This window comes from Sinocyclocheilus anshuiensis, unplaced genomic scaffold, assembly GCF_001515605.1.
Source record: "Sinocyclocheilus anshuiensis isolate Anshui unplaced genomic scaffold, SAMN03320099.WGS_v1.1 scaffold519, whole genome shotgun sequence".
NCBI lineage: Eukaryota > Metazoa > Chordata > Actinopteri > Cypriniformes > Cyprinidae > Sinocyclocheilus > Sinocyclocheilus anshuiensis.
This window is the reverse complement of record NW_015549637.1, coordinates 40,724-56,681: the sequence shown is the minus strand read 5'-3', so window position 1 is coordinate 56,681 and position 15,958 is coordinate 40,724. Positions and strand designations below refer to the sequence as shown.

Here is a 15,958-nt window from a genome sequence, read left to right as displayed (position 1 = left end):
TATTTATTTATTTATATATTTTTTTTTTGAGCGTTTGCTCATCTGCAATCTATGGGACGTTTCCTATCAGATGTCAAATAGACGTTTAGAAGATGTCTTTAAGATGTTTATGATGTAAAACTGACATCTTAAAGACGATGCTTTCCAGATGAAGCGATCTTTAACAGACATCTTGCAGACATATGTGTGCTATCTGGGTACAAGCATCTGACAGACGTCTTTAAGACGTCAGATTTACATGCATTCTAAATCATAAACATCTTAAAGACATCTTCTAAACGTTTATTCGACATCTGATAAGAAACGTCTGATGAGCAAACACTCTAAAAATATGTCTTGCAGATGTAATGCAGATGTCAAATAGACGTTTCTCTTATCAATATTTTTTCTGGACGCGTAAGGACAGAATGAGATGTATTGATCAGGTTGTTGAAGCAGCGCCACCTGCTGACATGAAACAGACTAAACAGAGAGACAGTCAATCTGAAATGTGTGCTGAAAAACAAATATTTTAATAAACACCCCCAATAAACAGTCTAATTGTGTAGCTTGTCTTCCAAACACGTCACTGGTGTTGTCTGGTCCACTATGTTTGCTATTTAATTGGGCGGCTTTCCCATTTCACAGACTTTTCTTTGGAAATAATTCATTAGGGCTGAGAGAGAGTGACAGAGAGTGGAGTACGAGCCTGTTTGCTGGTTTGTAAGTTAAACTCCATCTGTGTGCTGCGTGTTTGTCCTTCCCGACACAGACAGGAGACAGCAGACGTAAACCTCCATCTGTCTGTCAGCAGCGCTCCGTCAGACCCACGAGCTGTTTAAAGAGCAGTCTGGAGGCTTTGAGTTCATGTATATATTAAATATGACTAGAAATGTATGCAGATTAAAAAAAAAGAACCCAAAACTTTTAAATACAGTATTGTAGTAATGAGAATCTAATGAGAATTACTATTGAGAATAATATGTTTATTTATTTCTTTTTAATTTTATTTTTTTAAGAAAAATATTATTATACAAATAATTGTTTCTAAACTAGCCTTCATTTGGAGCCAAAAAAGGGTGAAATGTTGAGCTGTGTGTGTGTGTGTGTGAGATAGTGTGTGTGTGTGTGAGTGTGTGTGAGTGTGTGTGTGTGTGTTCTTTTGTTTCTCTTTCTCTTCTGGGAAAGCAACCAAAAATATAAATCCACATCCAATCAAATACTCCCTAGAATCTCCCCAGATATTAAAGCAAACTAAAGAAGCACACTGCAGGTGAATCTCACAAAAACATGGACCAGATCATGTTTCAAATCTGAATCTGAAGGGAAAAAAAGCAAGAAATTATCATTAGGACTGCTTAGTGACATTCTCATTAATGCAAAGCAAAAAAAAAAAAACATTACCTAAGTAATTACCAAAGTATTACCTGTAACGTATGCATATTAAAAAATGTATATATATAAATATATTATTAAATATGACTGATCATTTATGAAGATTACAAAAAAAAATCTTAATTTTTACTGTATAAGAAAAAATATAGTATTACAGTAATGAGAATCACTACTGAGAAAAATATTTACTATATATATATATATATATATGGAAAATATTTTAGGACCAATAAGATGCTTTGCAATGAGTCCTATTAAATATATTATAAGACTCATTGCAAAGCATCTATTATGCAAAGCATAATTTTCTTCAAGCAAATAAGCAAAAAAAAATTAATTAATGAATTAATGAATGAATCAATGTATCTAGTTAGTTAGTTAGTTAAATACAAATGTATGCATCGGCCTATGTAGTGCAAGTAGCTGTCATAATGCTGAAATTCTTCTCATGCAACCGAAATTTTGCAGTCAGTCAAACATAAACATTTGGGTGAAACTTGAACAACTGTTTGCTGACGAGCTTTAGAGGGTTCAGGTGTTAATTAGCGGGTCAGACTCCTCAAGGCCATCATTTGCGTCCTGTCACACAATAGAAGACCTGCTAATTACTGGATTGTGCGTCGAGCGAGACAGATAAAATACAGCTTTCTGTTGATAAGGCATTCTGTATTTTTGTCTTTAAGGCTGCTGATGGAGTAACATTAATAGGAGCTCCTGCGGATGAGCTTCTATGGCCATCATCAGAGCTCAAATGAGGCATTAGACCCCAACGACGCCTTTGAACTTCTGTGTTCAACAACAGAGTCTTTGTTCAAGTCTCATCAGATCGGACTGACACACATTCAAAGCACTTTCACAGTCCCAACCCTCTCCAGAACACAGCTCTGCTTTTCTATGCACTCCTCATGATTTGAGGTCACAACAAAGGAAACACCAAAGCTGGAAGATTCACACGGGTAAATGTTTATTCTTGCCCTACATCTGTCCCAGGGCTTTATTTGATCTATAAAGGAACAGTCCAATCAAAATGAAATGAATTTACTCACTGTCATGTCATTTCAAATGGTTGTCCTTCTGTGGAAGAAAGGTGTGTGTGTGTGTGTGTGAGAGAGAGGGGCCTCGATTTTCATCCATCATTCATTTTTCCTTCCCTCTCATTCATTCATTCCTTACCTCCAGCAAACGGAGTCCCATCCAGCCAAGAATAGACACAAAAATAAGCTCATATTTGTGTTTAAAGCCAGTGTTTCAGTACATTTGAATAACTGGTTCTGAGAGATATAATCTGCCTTGGGGTGTATTATAATAGCTCTCAGAGGAGATGTAGCACCCGGGTCCAAAACTGAGAAAAAGTGCCTGTGAGTGTGTGTGTGTATGTGTGTGTGTGTGTGTGTGTGTGTATGTGTTTGTGTTTATGTGTGTGTGCGTGTGCGTGTGCGCGTGCGCGTGCGCGTGCGTGTGCGTGTGTGTGTGCGTGTGCGCGTGTGTGTGTGTGTGTGTGTGTGGATCTTTTGTTTATTTTACAAGAAAATACTATTTCAGCTTTTCTACATCAACATAATGTTTAATGAAATGTGTTTCTTGCTGTTTCCTTGTAATTGTGAACTTTACTAGCAACTTCTGATTGAAAATGTCATTTTTTTTAATTAATAAAATACACAAAAAATATTTTCAAATACAACAATTATTTAAATACATTTTACAAGAAAATACTCAGCTTTTCTACATCAAAATATCACATTTAATTAAATATTTCTTGCTGTTTCTTTGCAACTGTTAGTGAAATTTATTAGCAATTTCTGATTGAAAATTTAATGTTTAATTTTAAAAAGTTTATAAAAAAATGTACATTGTAAAAAAAATTTTTTTTTCCAAGTTGTAAATAAAACAATGATTTTTTTAGCACATTTTACAATAAAATACTCAATTTTCCTACATTAAAATGTCACATTTAATTGAAATTTACGAGCCATTTCTGATTAAAAATTCACATTTAATTAATAGTTAGAAGTATTAAAATAGTAATAGTTAAATAATAGTTCAAATAAATTAAAAGAAAAATTTAAAATGTACACTAAAACATGATTTTTGAAGTTGTACATACAACAACGATTATTTGAGGTTTTTTTTTGTTTACATCAAAATGTTTCATTCAGTGGGTTTCCCGCTGTTTCTTTTTAATTGTTTGTGAAATGCAACAGCAATTTCTACGTTAAAATTAAAAGTTACAATTATTTCTGCACCAATTATTTTCAGTGTATGTCTCATGCATTATATTGAGGAACAGACTGAAATCTGTGAATTTGTGCAAGAGTGATTTTTTTATTGTTTCAGGTTGTGCAAAATTCCTTCATTTATTCTAAAGAAATAAAAGGTTTGTCTTCACAGTCTTTTATCAGCCGCTCTTATTCTTCATCCAGCTTTCATAGAGACACTCTTCTTCATCCAATGAATTCCTCAAAGATAAAATATAAAAAAATGACGTCTCATTCGTATAGTCTTGAAATGTGAATACTGCTTTCTGAACATCAGTTCATGTAGACTTTAATGTCTTGGGCAAGAAAAGAAAAGAAAAAGAAAAGAACGAAACTCGGTCTGTTTAACTAAAGGTCAGGCTCTTGTGGGTGTGATACAAATTTCTGCTTTAAATACAGAAAGTGTTCAATTTAAATAGTTAAAGGGCAAGAAAGAATATGTGCATGAGAGGCCTCAAAAGTTACACAATTAACAGAGTATTTCACCCAAAAATGAACATTTGCTGAACATGTGCTCACCCTCGGACCAAGATTAGGATGAGTTTGTTTCTTCATCAGATTTGGAGAAATTGCATCATCTGACGGCACCCAATCACTTGCAGTGAGACACTGATGCAATTTCTCCAAATCTGATGAAGAAACAAACTCATCCTGATCTCAGATGCCCTGAGCATGTGCATATTTTTAAGCACATTTTAATTTTTGGGTGAACTATTCTTTTAAAGCTACAAAACTGACCTAAATCAGAGCGAGTCCATAATAACAGTGTGTGTTTCTCACCGAACATACACTCATTTTCTCACCTCGAACCGAGCTCGCTGTTCTTTAACCCATCGGAAATTCACGCCTCGGGCTTCACTAGGAATATTCTAATGTTATGCAGGTGAAAATAGGTCCGGCACTACATCATGGGGAAGGGATATGGCTTTTGGCTGATAATATGACAGCGAGAGAAAAGTGAGCGGTTAGGGAGCGATGTCCCGCCAAACTTCCACGAAGGAAGCGTAAATGAGCTCGCTGAAGCGGGGAATGAGGTGATAGATTTTAATCAAGCTAAAGGCACCCAAGAGACCCGCAGTAAAACTGAACGGCCGCCGTGCTGTTGTGCGACACGCAGAGACCATATACTCATTTAAAGACAAGAGAACAGAACAAAAACACAGAAAACGCTCATAATTCCATTACGGCATAAAACACAACATATGTAACACTCTGTATATGAAGAGTCATGCATTATAAACATGCACTAGTGATCATACTGAACATTTTCATCTGCTGGATTCCCTGGATTTCAGAGTTGATGAAAAGCTAATAATTAAGTCTGTGAAATGTAAAATTAAAATACATGTGATATAGGCATGATATAAAATCTAGTCTAATGCGCTGTATTTCAAAGTGAACTGTGGCGCTGTGTTCATTTACACACAGCAGCTCGTGATCCGACCTGTTTAAGAGATAAATATAAGTATTGTAGCATATAGTGTAAAATTATTAGAATTATGTGATTTATAAAAGCAGGTTAATATATTTCTATTTTTATTTTGTAATTACAGTTTAAACAACAACAACAACAATAATAATAATAATTAGTCATAATAATAATAATAATATAAAAATAATAATTAATGTCATGATGATAATAATAAAATGTATTATCATTATCGTAATTGTAAACAATAACAACACTATTAATTTATCATCATAATTGTAATTAAAAATAAAGATAACAAAAGTAAATTTGTAAACATTATTATCATCATCGTAATTGTAAATAATAACAACAACAACAATAATATTAATAATAATAATTAATGTCATGATGATAATAATAACATTTATTATCATTATAGTAATTGCAAACAATAACAACATTATTAATTTATCATCATAATTGTAATTAAAAATAAAGATAATAGTAATACATTTGTAAAATTATTATTATCATCATCATCATAATTGTAAATAATAACAACAACAACAACAACAACAACAATAACAATAATAATAATAATAATTATTATTATTATTATTATTATTATTATTATAGATGTTTGAGTTCTCTTTAAAGTCGAGCTGCAAAGTAAAAAAATTAAATACTTACTAAAAAGATTCAATATTTGATCTATTTACTTCCATAATATGTGATCATTAATCGGCATCAGAAAACCGTGAATGTGCAAATGTGTCATTAAATTAAATATTAATCTCGGGGGAACTTGAAGTGAATATTTCAGGTTTTGGTTGACAAAATAAATAGTGTATCCCTGTGCTGGACGATAAAACAGGCGGACAAAAATCCCACAGACGCACATTAAAGGAGGGACCCAAGCCATATGTGAGATAGGAAGAAAACACCTAGCAACCACACAGATCACCCTAGCAACCACATAGCAACGCCTTGGCAACCAGCAGAGTGAGTGTTTCATGATTCAGTCATATATTCAGACCGTGCATCTGTAGGCTTCATCTCATCTCATCCAGCGTCTGACACACTCCACTGCACATCTACAGCAGCGGCCCGCGGGCTCCATCCTGATGAACCGGCATCAGACCCCCGTGAGCCTCTGGGTTTTAGGCTACATCACGACCCAAGAATCCTGCAGAAATGATACGCTTACAAACGCTTCAGCAGATGCAGCACTCAGATGCTGCTCAGGAGTTCTGCTGCAGTGAAGGATCAGCTTTATCTCCTCCATGTTTCTCCTAAAATTAGAGGAAAAATACACACAAATGAGTCCATAATAATAATAATAATAATGTTATTGTTGTTGTTATTATTATTGTTATAATTACTACTACTATCATAACTGTAAATAATAATAATAATAATCATCATCATCATCATCATCATCATCATAACAATAACAACAATTAATTTTTATCACTATAATAACTGTAAATAGTAATAATCATAATAGCATTAATAATAAGTTGGATTATTATTATTATTATTATTATAAATAATAATAATAATAATAATCATCATCATCATCATCATCATCATTATGGTAATTGTAATTATTATTTTTATTTTTACTATAACGGAAATGCAAAATAATCATAGTAAATCATAATAATAATATTTATAATTAACATTATCATTATTGTAAATAATAATAACTTTATTATTATTATTATAATTATCGTAATTGTAAATAATAATTATAATGATCAAAACTGTAAATAATCATCATCATAAATAATGATTATTATTATTATTACAATTATCGTAATTGTAATTATTATTATCACTATTAATAACAAAAAATAATAATAGCAAATAATAATAATAATAATAATAATAATATTTATAATTAATAGTATAATAATTCATGAACATTATAGTCATCATAAAGCAAGATTACACCGTAAATAAAACAAGGATTGCAGTGTTTTACAAGAAAATACCATTTCATTTTTACTACTTCAAAATGTCACATTTAATTCAAATGTGTTCAATGTGTTGTTTCTTTGTAATTATTTGTGAAATGTATTACCAATTTCTTTTGCATATTGAAATATCTGGCATTTGAGACATTGATGAGATCTCAGAAACTCTGGAGGAGAAATATCTTAGAACATTTTATTTTAATTTACTTGTATTTAAATGCTCTTCTTCTAATCTGAATGGCATTGTACTGAATATAATAACCAATAATGCAGCAGCTTCACAGTGTTTGTTCAGCTCTGGCCCAGTCAAACTCATAACCATATGAATATGTGATTTGACACAGTTAATCAGCATCTCTTTCAGAAAAATTATTGCTTTTGTCTGCTGTGCGTGCTGAGATTAGATTTACATTAAGACGTATTTCACATTGCATACTTTAACTCAGGCCCTAAAATCCTTTGAGATGTGTTACATTAACGCATTTAGAGAAATGTAGTATTGTATCACTTGTTCACTGCAAGTGCATGGGTGCCGTCAGAATGAGTGTCCAAACAGCTGATAAAAACATCACAATAATCCACAGCACTCCAGTCCATCAGTTAACATCTGGAGAAGACAAAAGCTGAAACAAATCCAGCATTAAGACGTTTTTAACTAAAATACATAGAGTCCATAATCCATAATAACACTTCCTCCAGTGAAAAAGTGCATCTGCTGTCGTCTCTCGCATCAAAATCCAGCGACATATTTGTTTAGAGCTGTTTAAACGCTGCTTGATCTGTGCAGATTTCTCTCCTGATTCACACCAGAACACTTTTTCACTGGAGGAAGCGTTATTATGGATTATGGACTCTATGTATTTTAGTTAAAAACGTCTTAATGCTGGATTTGTTTCAGCTTTTGTCTTCTCCAGATGTTCACTGATGGACTGGAGTGCTGTGGATTATTGTGATGTTTTTATCAGCTGTTTGGACTCATTCTGACGGCACCCATTCGCTTGTAGTGAGACACTGATGCAATTTCTCCAAATCTGATGAAGAAACAAATTCATCCTAATCTCGGATGACCAGAGGGTGAGCAGATTTTCAGCAAATGTTCATTTTCAGGTGAACCGTTCCTTTAAGTCTACGGCAACCCATAGAGCAAGCTATGAAATTTGGCACATTTATAGTGCACAGTTATATGAATTTGTGGTTATGGTTTCAAACTTTCTGAACAGTTCGGCTTCTCATCATACTTTCTAACCAAAACTTGGCCTGAGAACAATTTCTGTGTTCCTCAGTTGCACTCATATGCTTTCACACGAATTCGAACATTCTGCTGTCCTCGGGTTTTTTGGATCAGGTTAAAACGCATTTGGAATCATTTCTGCTTGCTTTTGTATTTTATCATCTTGATGCAGCTGACATTGCACAGGGACCAATTCTCTCTATTAACTAGTTGCTTATCAGCATGCCTATTATTAACATATTGGTTGTTTATTAGTACTTATAAAGCACATATTCCTAATCCCACCCAACATCTAAACTTAGCAACTACCTTATAACTATTAATAAGCAGCAAATTAGGAGTATACTGAGGCAAAGTCAGTTAATGGCTTGTTAATGCCAAGAATTGGACATTGAAATAAAGTGTGAGCCATTGAACATTCTCCACATTGACTACACACTCACGCAGGTCTCTAGATGATATCTAATTGAAGCACAGCAAAACTGCATTTACCGTCTTCTCTTTTTTCCGCACGGAAGGCCTCCGTCACGCTGCTTGATGAAGGAATCTGGACCGGGACGAGCGTAACGTCTTTCTGACATATGACTGACATTTCATCACACGAGTAAAAAAGAGAAATGAGATTCAGACACATTTAAAAGAGCTAAAGTCGTATTGAAGTCTTTTCTTCAGATACTATTTGAAGTGACAGCTGCATCTCATTCAGCGCATCGCTGTTAAAAGTGTTTGAGATGGACGTTCGGCTGTTGTCTCGGGAATAAACTTCCACGGACTGAGTTTTATCTATTATGACTGCAACAATGCAAGAAGCTTCTTTCCCCGAAATTGTGTGTTTTTATTCTCTACTCCAGGTCTAAATCATCCTGAAAAGCTCTTGTGAAAAGAAATAGTTTATTACCCATGTTTATGGAGCTAAGAAAATTGCCCTCCAGTTTTGCAAGACCCAGAATCAGGTTGAATAAGTCTGACCCAACCTCTTTTTATCCCTGCTTACGAGCTTTTGCTAATTTTTTTATGTTTTAGTCAAATTTGCTGCTAGTTTGAATAGAAATGCATGAGGAAGCACACTCAGGAAATCATTTTATGCAGATGAGAGACACTGAAACGCCTCAATTCTCTGTTATCCTCAATTCTCTCCCATAGAGTCTTTGTTGTTTGGCAAAATGCATTTGGAAACGCTCCTTTTTTGAATCGCATTTTCATTTATATGCATGCATTAATGCAATAAGAAACCTCACAACCTTGATCCGGGTCTGTAAATCCACGACACATCGTGCATCAGGCCTGATTTCTCTTTCTAATCATGCATTCTGAAAGCCGAGCTCATCAGGAACACGCTTTGATGTTGCGTCTTCCAGTAAGACACGCGTGGATCATGGTTAATAGGATGCACCTTTGAAAAGCAATGATATGCGTACAGAAACTTCATGCTAGCACTTTATTAGTAAGCCAGTTAGAGTTGCTTGCTTGCTGTATAACATGTGATTAGCAATGTCACACATTTCATGAACACTAATGCCTGACATGTGCTTCACACCAGTGCTTAGCCAATGCACTGCATGCCTTTGAGCATCCTTAACATGTGCTCTTGCCTGCCTTTAAACTATGTGTATAGTATTTAAAATTGTCTATAATTATAATGTACTGCGATCGTTAAGAATTGCAGTCGACATTCAGAAAGCAGCGATGCACGAAATCAAGTTTAGATGCCTAGAAGCATCCAAATTCATATACAGTATATACCGGACAAAAGATTGGAATATTTAAGAAATGTTTATGCTTTTGAAAGAAGTCTCTTCTGCTCACCAAGGCTGCATTAATTTGATCAAAAATACAGTAAAAACAGAACAATATTATAATAATATAAAATATCTGTTTTCTATGTGAATACATAGTAAAATCAAATTCCTGTAAAGCTGAATTGTCAGCATCATTACTCCAGTCTTCAGTGTTAAAAATAAATAAAATACTTTTATTAATCAAGGACGCATTAAATTGGTGAAAAGTGACAGTAAAGACATTTATAATGTTACAAAAGATTTCTATTTCAAATAAACGCTGTTCTTTTGAACTTTCTATTCATCTGTGAATCCTGACAAATAAAATGAATCACAGTTTCCACAAAAATATGAATGTTTTCAGCATTGGTAATAATCAGAAATGTTTCTTGAGCAGCAAATCAGCATATTATACTGATTTCTGAAGATCATGTGACACTGAAGACTGGAGGAATGATGCTGAAAATTCAGCAGCGCATCACAGAAATAAATTACAGCTTAACAGATATTCACATAGAAAACAGATATTTTAAATTACAAAACTATTTCACAATTTTTCTGTATTTTTGATCAAATAGATGCAGCCTTGTTGAGCAGAAGAGACTTCTTTCAGAAACATTAAAACTCTTAATTGACCAGTAGTGTATTGCATTGGGCCTAATGCAGCAATTCCCAGATTAAACTGCAGCAATATAGGATGTTTAATTTGCATTTCACTGCAACTTTCTACGGTGAATGTAGTCTTATAAGCATCATAAAACTGTTGTTTGCGATGTGGAGTCAGCGTTTATTTAGCGTTCATGTGGCAACTCCTCTTTCATTTCAGAAGCTCGCCGACAGTAAATATGCCCAGGAACTCATTACGGCGCGAGATTAATGACGCACCGCGGCTGCGCTAATGCCATCTGAGATGCAATCACTGCTACTTTAAAGAGACGAAGACCTGATAAAATCAGGCAGTACTCGCAGGCCAAAGGTCTGCTCTTATTGTTTAATAAGAGCAGTATGCCGTGTGTTTCAGACTGCCCACGCTATTCCAGCTGGAAGACTTTTATTCAAGCTTTAAGACTTTACAGGGTACAGAAAAAGGCCGGATCTCAGGGATGCATGATGGGGATCTGATAAAGTGCTCTGTAAGTGTACAGGAGCGTCTGAAGGTAAAAGGCCTGTTCTTTGGGGACCGCTTTGTAAAGCCGGTGGTCTCTTGCTGCGTGTCCTTTTGTCCTCTGTAGAAAATCAAACCAAGCAAGCAGCAAATGCCACTGAGACACTAAACGTCTAAAAGTGTCTCGACTCTGACAGCTATTAAATCACTGCAATCCGATGCATCATGAGGCCCTTAAACTCGTAAGACAAGTCGTGTTTAAATATGCAGATGATGCATTATCTACCTAAATATGCACTCATTTGCATAGATTTCCAGAGCAGAAATCTGTTCAAAATTCTTGTTTGATTTTGTTTCCATATTGAAGTTTCAATACTTTTAACAATTTTAACAGTTAGCACAACATCCGTCTGTGCAGACTATACGATTAACACATTTCTTGTTGCTTTGACACAAAATGCATAGAGTTAACACAAATTTAAAATGCTTGAACTTTGTTTACACACAAGCTCAACCAAGACCAAATCAATGTAATTTTACTGGCAAATTTTCGAATGCTTTCAGACTGTATGTCAGAACAGATAACATCATGCTCTAAACCTAACTTATAGGCTAAAGTCAAAGTGAACAGCTGTTCACATTGTGAGTTGAAGCACAAATATGTCCCCTGCATTTTATTTTGTTCCATAGCTAATGAGAAACAGTTGATTGAAGTTATGCAAATATATAAATTACAGCTGATTCCCATCTAGAAAACACACTCAGGTGTTGAGGTTCTTTCAGTCGCATGACCATATGATATACAGTAAAAGAGGACCTCTTTGGGCTGATATTGTGTGGAAAAGTGCACTCCTGCATAAATGTGAGATTTCAGAAGATCTGCACCAAACACTGGTTGTTTCTTTCCTTTTCTAATGTCCTGCTGCAAATAAAGCCTTTACTGCAGCAATTCTGTCTCTGTCTCTTTTTTTCCCCCATAAACCGTTCATTCTATAAAGCTACTCTGAGATTTTTGCACTGAATTTCTGCAGCAAAATAAACAAAATACATGCATTTACTAAACCCAAAAAGAAAAAGAAACTGTAGTGTAAAACACAATCTATGATATAATATACTGTCTATTAAGGTCAGACATGACACCTAAAATAATGCAGTTTCTGTAATTTCATCTGATGTTAGTGTTTTTATGATATTGTGCTATGATTGACTAAATGTTCCTGTTGGAAGAGAACATGTGTTAGTGTTTTGGAATAATTTGATTTTGAGACATGTTTGCAGTGTTTGGTAAATGTAGAGTATTGTGTTAGTGTATTATTGTAATTTGAAAGTTAGTGTTGGAGTTTAGTTTGCAATGTGTGATTTTGAGCATGAAATTAACTGTTTTGTCAATTGTGTGTTGTAGGTGTGTTGGTGTGTTAAGAGTTTAGGAAAATTGTTAGAAGTATTGAAAAAACTGTCATAGTAATCGTAAAAAACTGCAATAGCGGACACGTGTAACTGGTTTGTATCACATGTTGAACGCACTGGCTTAAAAGAACTTTACAACCATCCCCGGTCTCCACTACAGCACGTTTGTTTGTACGGTTTCAGTCTGAAACAGCATTCTTATTTTTGCCTGAACTACTGCTTTAACTATCACTATTGTCTCTATGTGCAGCAGGACATGGGTGACGTGTGTGATCAATCCTCAGAGGAGCGCGTATCGTCTCCTCATCCATCCTCACTGTAAAAGCAGAGCTCCTTCTTGATCCCACGGAGCAGGACGCGTGTGACGAGTGAGTCCTGCGAGAGATCAGCCGAGCAGGGGATAATTACAGCCCACACTGCTGCTGTCAGCACTGCTGTACGGACAGTCTGTGTGTCTGTGTGAGTGTGAGTGTGAGTGTGTCTGTGTCTGTGTCTGTGTGTGTGTGTGTGTGGTAATAAATAGATAATCAGATGAGCTTTACATTCGTCAGATCCCCAGAAGCTTCTGGAACATTCGGCTCGACTCTTTATGATTTATGGACTAAACCTGAGAGTTATTTCATTCCTTTTTTGGGAAGAAATAAATACCTGCAATGCTGCAATTTCATACTTGTCCAGAAGAGTTGAGAAATGTTTGTTTGTCCACCAGTTTGGAGCCGATTAGCATTCGTTTCTTCCCACAATTTTTGCTGAAGCCATTGCATACGTCACACAAACTCCTTTGAGTCTGTTTTTATTTTCGCCAAGTAATTTTTAATTCCGTTTAGAGCAGGGGTGTCAAACTCAGTTCCTGGAGGGCCACAGCCCTGCACAGTTTAAATATAACCCTAATTAAACACATCTGATCCAGGTCTGGACGGCCACAGCCCTGCAGAGTTTAGTTCCAACCCTGCTCCAACACACATACCATGTAGTTCTCAAATAAGCCTAAATGATTAGATTACCTGGATCAGATGTGTTTAATTAGGGTTATATTTAAACTGTGCAGGGCTGTGGCCCTCCAGGAACTGAGTTTGACACCCTTGGTTTAGAGTAAAAATAGCTTGTTTATATTTCCTTTTAACCCTATAAAGCTACCGTGTCATATTTCTAAGGTCTCTAAATGATCAGACTTTGCTGTTTCTCACTCAATCTCCTGCATATCTTCTGTCTCTGATTGAGAGTTTAGAGTGTTTTCTCCAGTCAAAGCTCTTTAGTGTAATTGTACTCGAGCTTCACGTTTGAAATCTTGACTGGTTTTTATCAAGTAAGTGTCAGAATAACTGCAGTAATATCTCCAGATGAACACTTACTGGACTGAAGCAGCTCAGCTTTACTTGATTCTCCATCAATCATGTTTTAGAGTCTCAAATCTGACCCTCAGGATCTTTTGAGGAGCGTTTGTTTCCAGAAGCTTTACTTTCACTGTTCCTCAGCGGAGGAATGATCTTCACAAGCCTCCAGAACATCTCACATCATCTGAGGAGCCTTTATTTCTTCAGCTCTCAATCACTGCGTTATATGTTTGGATCATTTCAATCTCATTTTACTGAGACAGATTACTGGAGATATAGAGCGACGACTGATATTTAGATAATTTTATATAATTATCTGCTGTACTGTTATAAAGATCTCACAAGCATCAGAATTTCATCCCTTTTTTTGGCTATATAAAAACCAGCATCTGCAACAAATTGCAAATATATTGAACATTAATGCAGGCCTTACAGAGCTAAGAAGGTTAAATTTTAACATTTAATGATCACAACATTACTGAGAGCTTCTCATTGGCTTCAGCGAGATCTGGTTCTTCTTGATCTTTAATTGAGACCAAAACAAGCCATTTTCAAGGTCTGAGTCTGAAAATCCATGAAAATCACTTCCCCACAAAACTGACAAACACAACATGATGTCCTCGGGTGTCCAAATATCTTTACAAGAGACAAACAACGTGAAACTGGGTGTTTGTGTTTGTTGTAAAGCTGAATCCTGAGAGCTCAGTCACACGTCCAGGTCTTACAGTACTTTAGCCCAAAAATGAAATATAAGAAATAATATATTGCATAAAAATGACTATTTATTTTTTCCCTGAATAATAATGTCACAGTGGAAAAACAGGCTTTTTTCTTATAAATCTGAGGTGAAATGTGACCCTGACATGTCTTTCTGAAATTCACTCTTAAATACTATTAGTTTATATCTTACTTGTGTTTCTGCTCCTCACATTATTTGTTGTCGTCTCCTGTATGTAGTTTTAGTGCCGCTGGATCCGTGCCGAATCACATCTGCGTCTGAGGGTTCAGCTGCTCCGTCTGTACAGAAATACACAAATATCATCACAATTGAAGCTCATTAAAGAAAAACATGTTTATGAATCACATTATTCCTTCCCTGCATTCTTCACTTGCAACACCAAGGTCATGGGTTTGAATCTCAGGAAATGAATAAACTGATAAAATGTATATCTTGAGAGCAATGCAAGTCGATTTGGATAAAAGCTTCTGCCAAATGAGTAAATGTAAAAGTATTATTCAACCCAGCTGACAGAGAACATCCACAGAACGCTCTCTTGAAGTTCAGAACAAATGTTCGTCCAGTAATGCTAATAGAACGTTCATTCAGAGTCTATAATAACATTCTAAAAATCTTAGACATCATCCAATGTTCTTCTGAAACATTTCAGTTGGATGCTTGTCTAACGTTTTTTCAAATGTTACTTTCAGATTGTTCAGAGAATATTCAAAAGTAACATCAAAAGTAATGTTTGCAAAAATGATACAATGGAACGTTCTGTTAACGTTTAAACGTGTAACATAAAAAAAAACTGGGCATTTTGAACAACCAAGAATAACGTTTTCATAACTTTAGAACATTCTTGAAATGTTCTCACTGGCTTTCAATTGAAACAAGCCTCTGTGAGTAATATCTGCATTGCTGGACTTTTACTCGAGTGGATTGTGAGATGTGAATTATGTGATCATCAGAAAAGACAAGAAATGCAGAAAAATGCATTTGATTTTGTTTAACGTCTTCTTTAAAATAGCATGCACTGATGCGGGACGTGTTTCTGAATGTCGTGGTTTTTTTGAGAATAATGTCTCTCTCAGGGAACCGAGCGGCTGAGGATGCATTACATGCACCATGTACTTTCCAGATGTTTCTGTACGGAGTAATGCTTCTGTAGCTGTGACAATGTCTTCATTCACAGACAATCTGTGACATTCAGATGCGCATCTAATCATATCTGTTCAATTCACTGAAAAACATCAGATTCTGTTCAGAGTATGAGTGTGTAGATTGGAGATGATTAATAAAATCATCATTCTGTCCAGCATTACAGCCCATATATATATATATATATATATATATATATACAGTG

At 35.2% G+C, this 15,958-nt stretch overlaps 1 long non-coding RNA gene across 1 annotated transcript in view; it reads right to left on the bottom strand.

Annotated features, from left to right (window-relative positions):
• Nucleotides 1-5,838: 5,838 nt before the first annotated feature.
• Nucleotides 5,839-15,958, bottom strand: part of LOC107659799 (uncharacterized) — a 12,147-nt gene continuing 2,027 nt past the window's right edge. Inside the window, exons 2-3 of the long non-coding RNA XR_001630951.1 lie at nt 14,785-14,891; nt 5,839-6,332 (exon numbers count right to left, since the gene is read on the bottom strand). This is a non-coding gene — a long non-coding RNA (uncharacterized LOC107659799). The remainder of the gene's footprint in view (nt 6,333-14,784; nt 14,892-15,958) is intronic.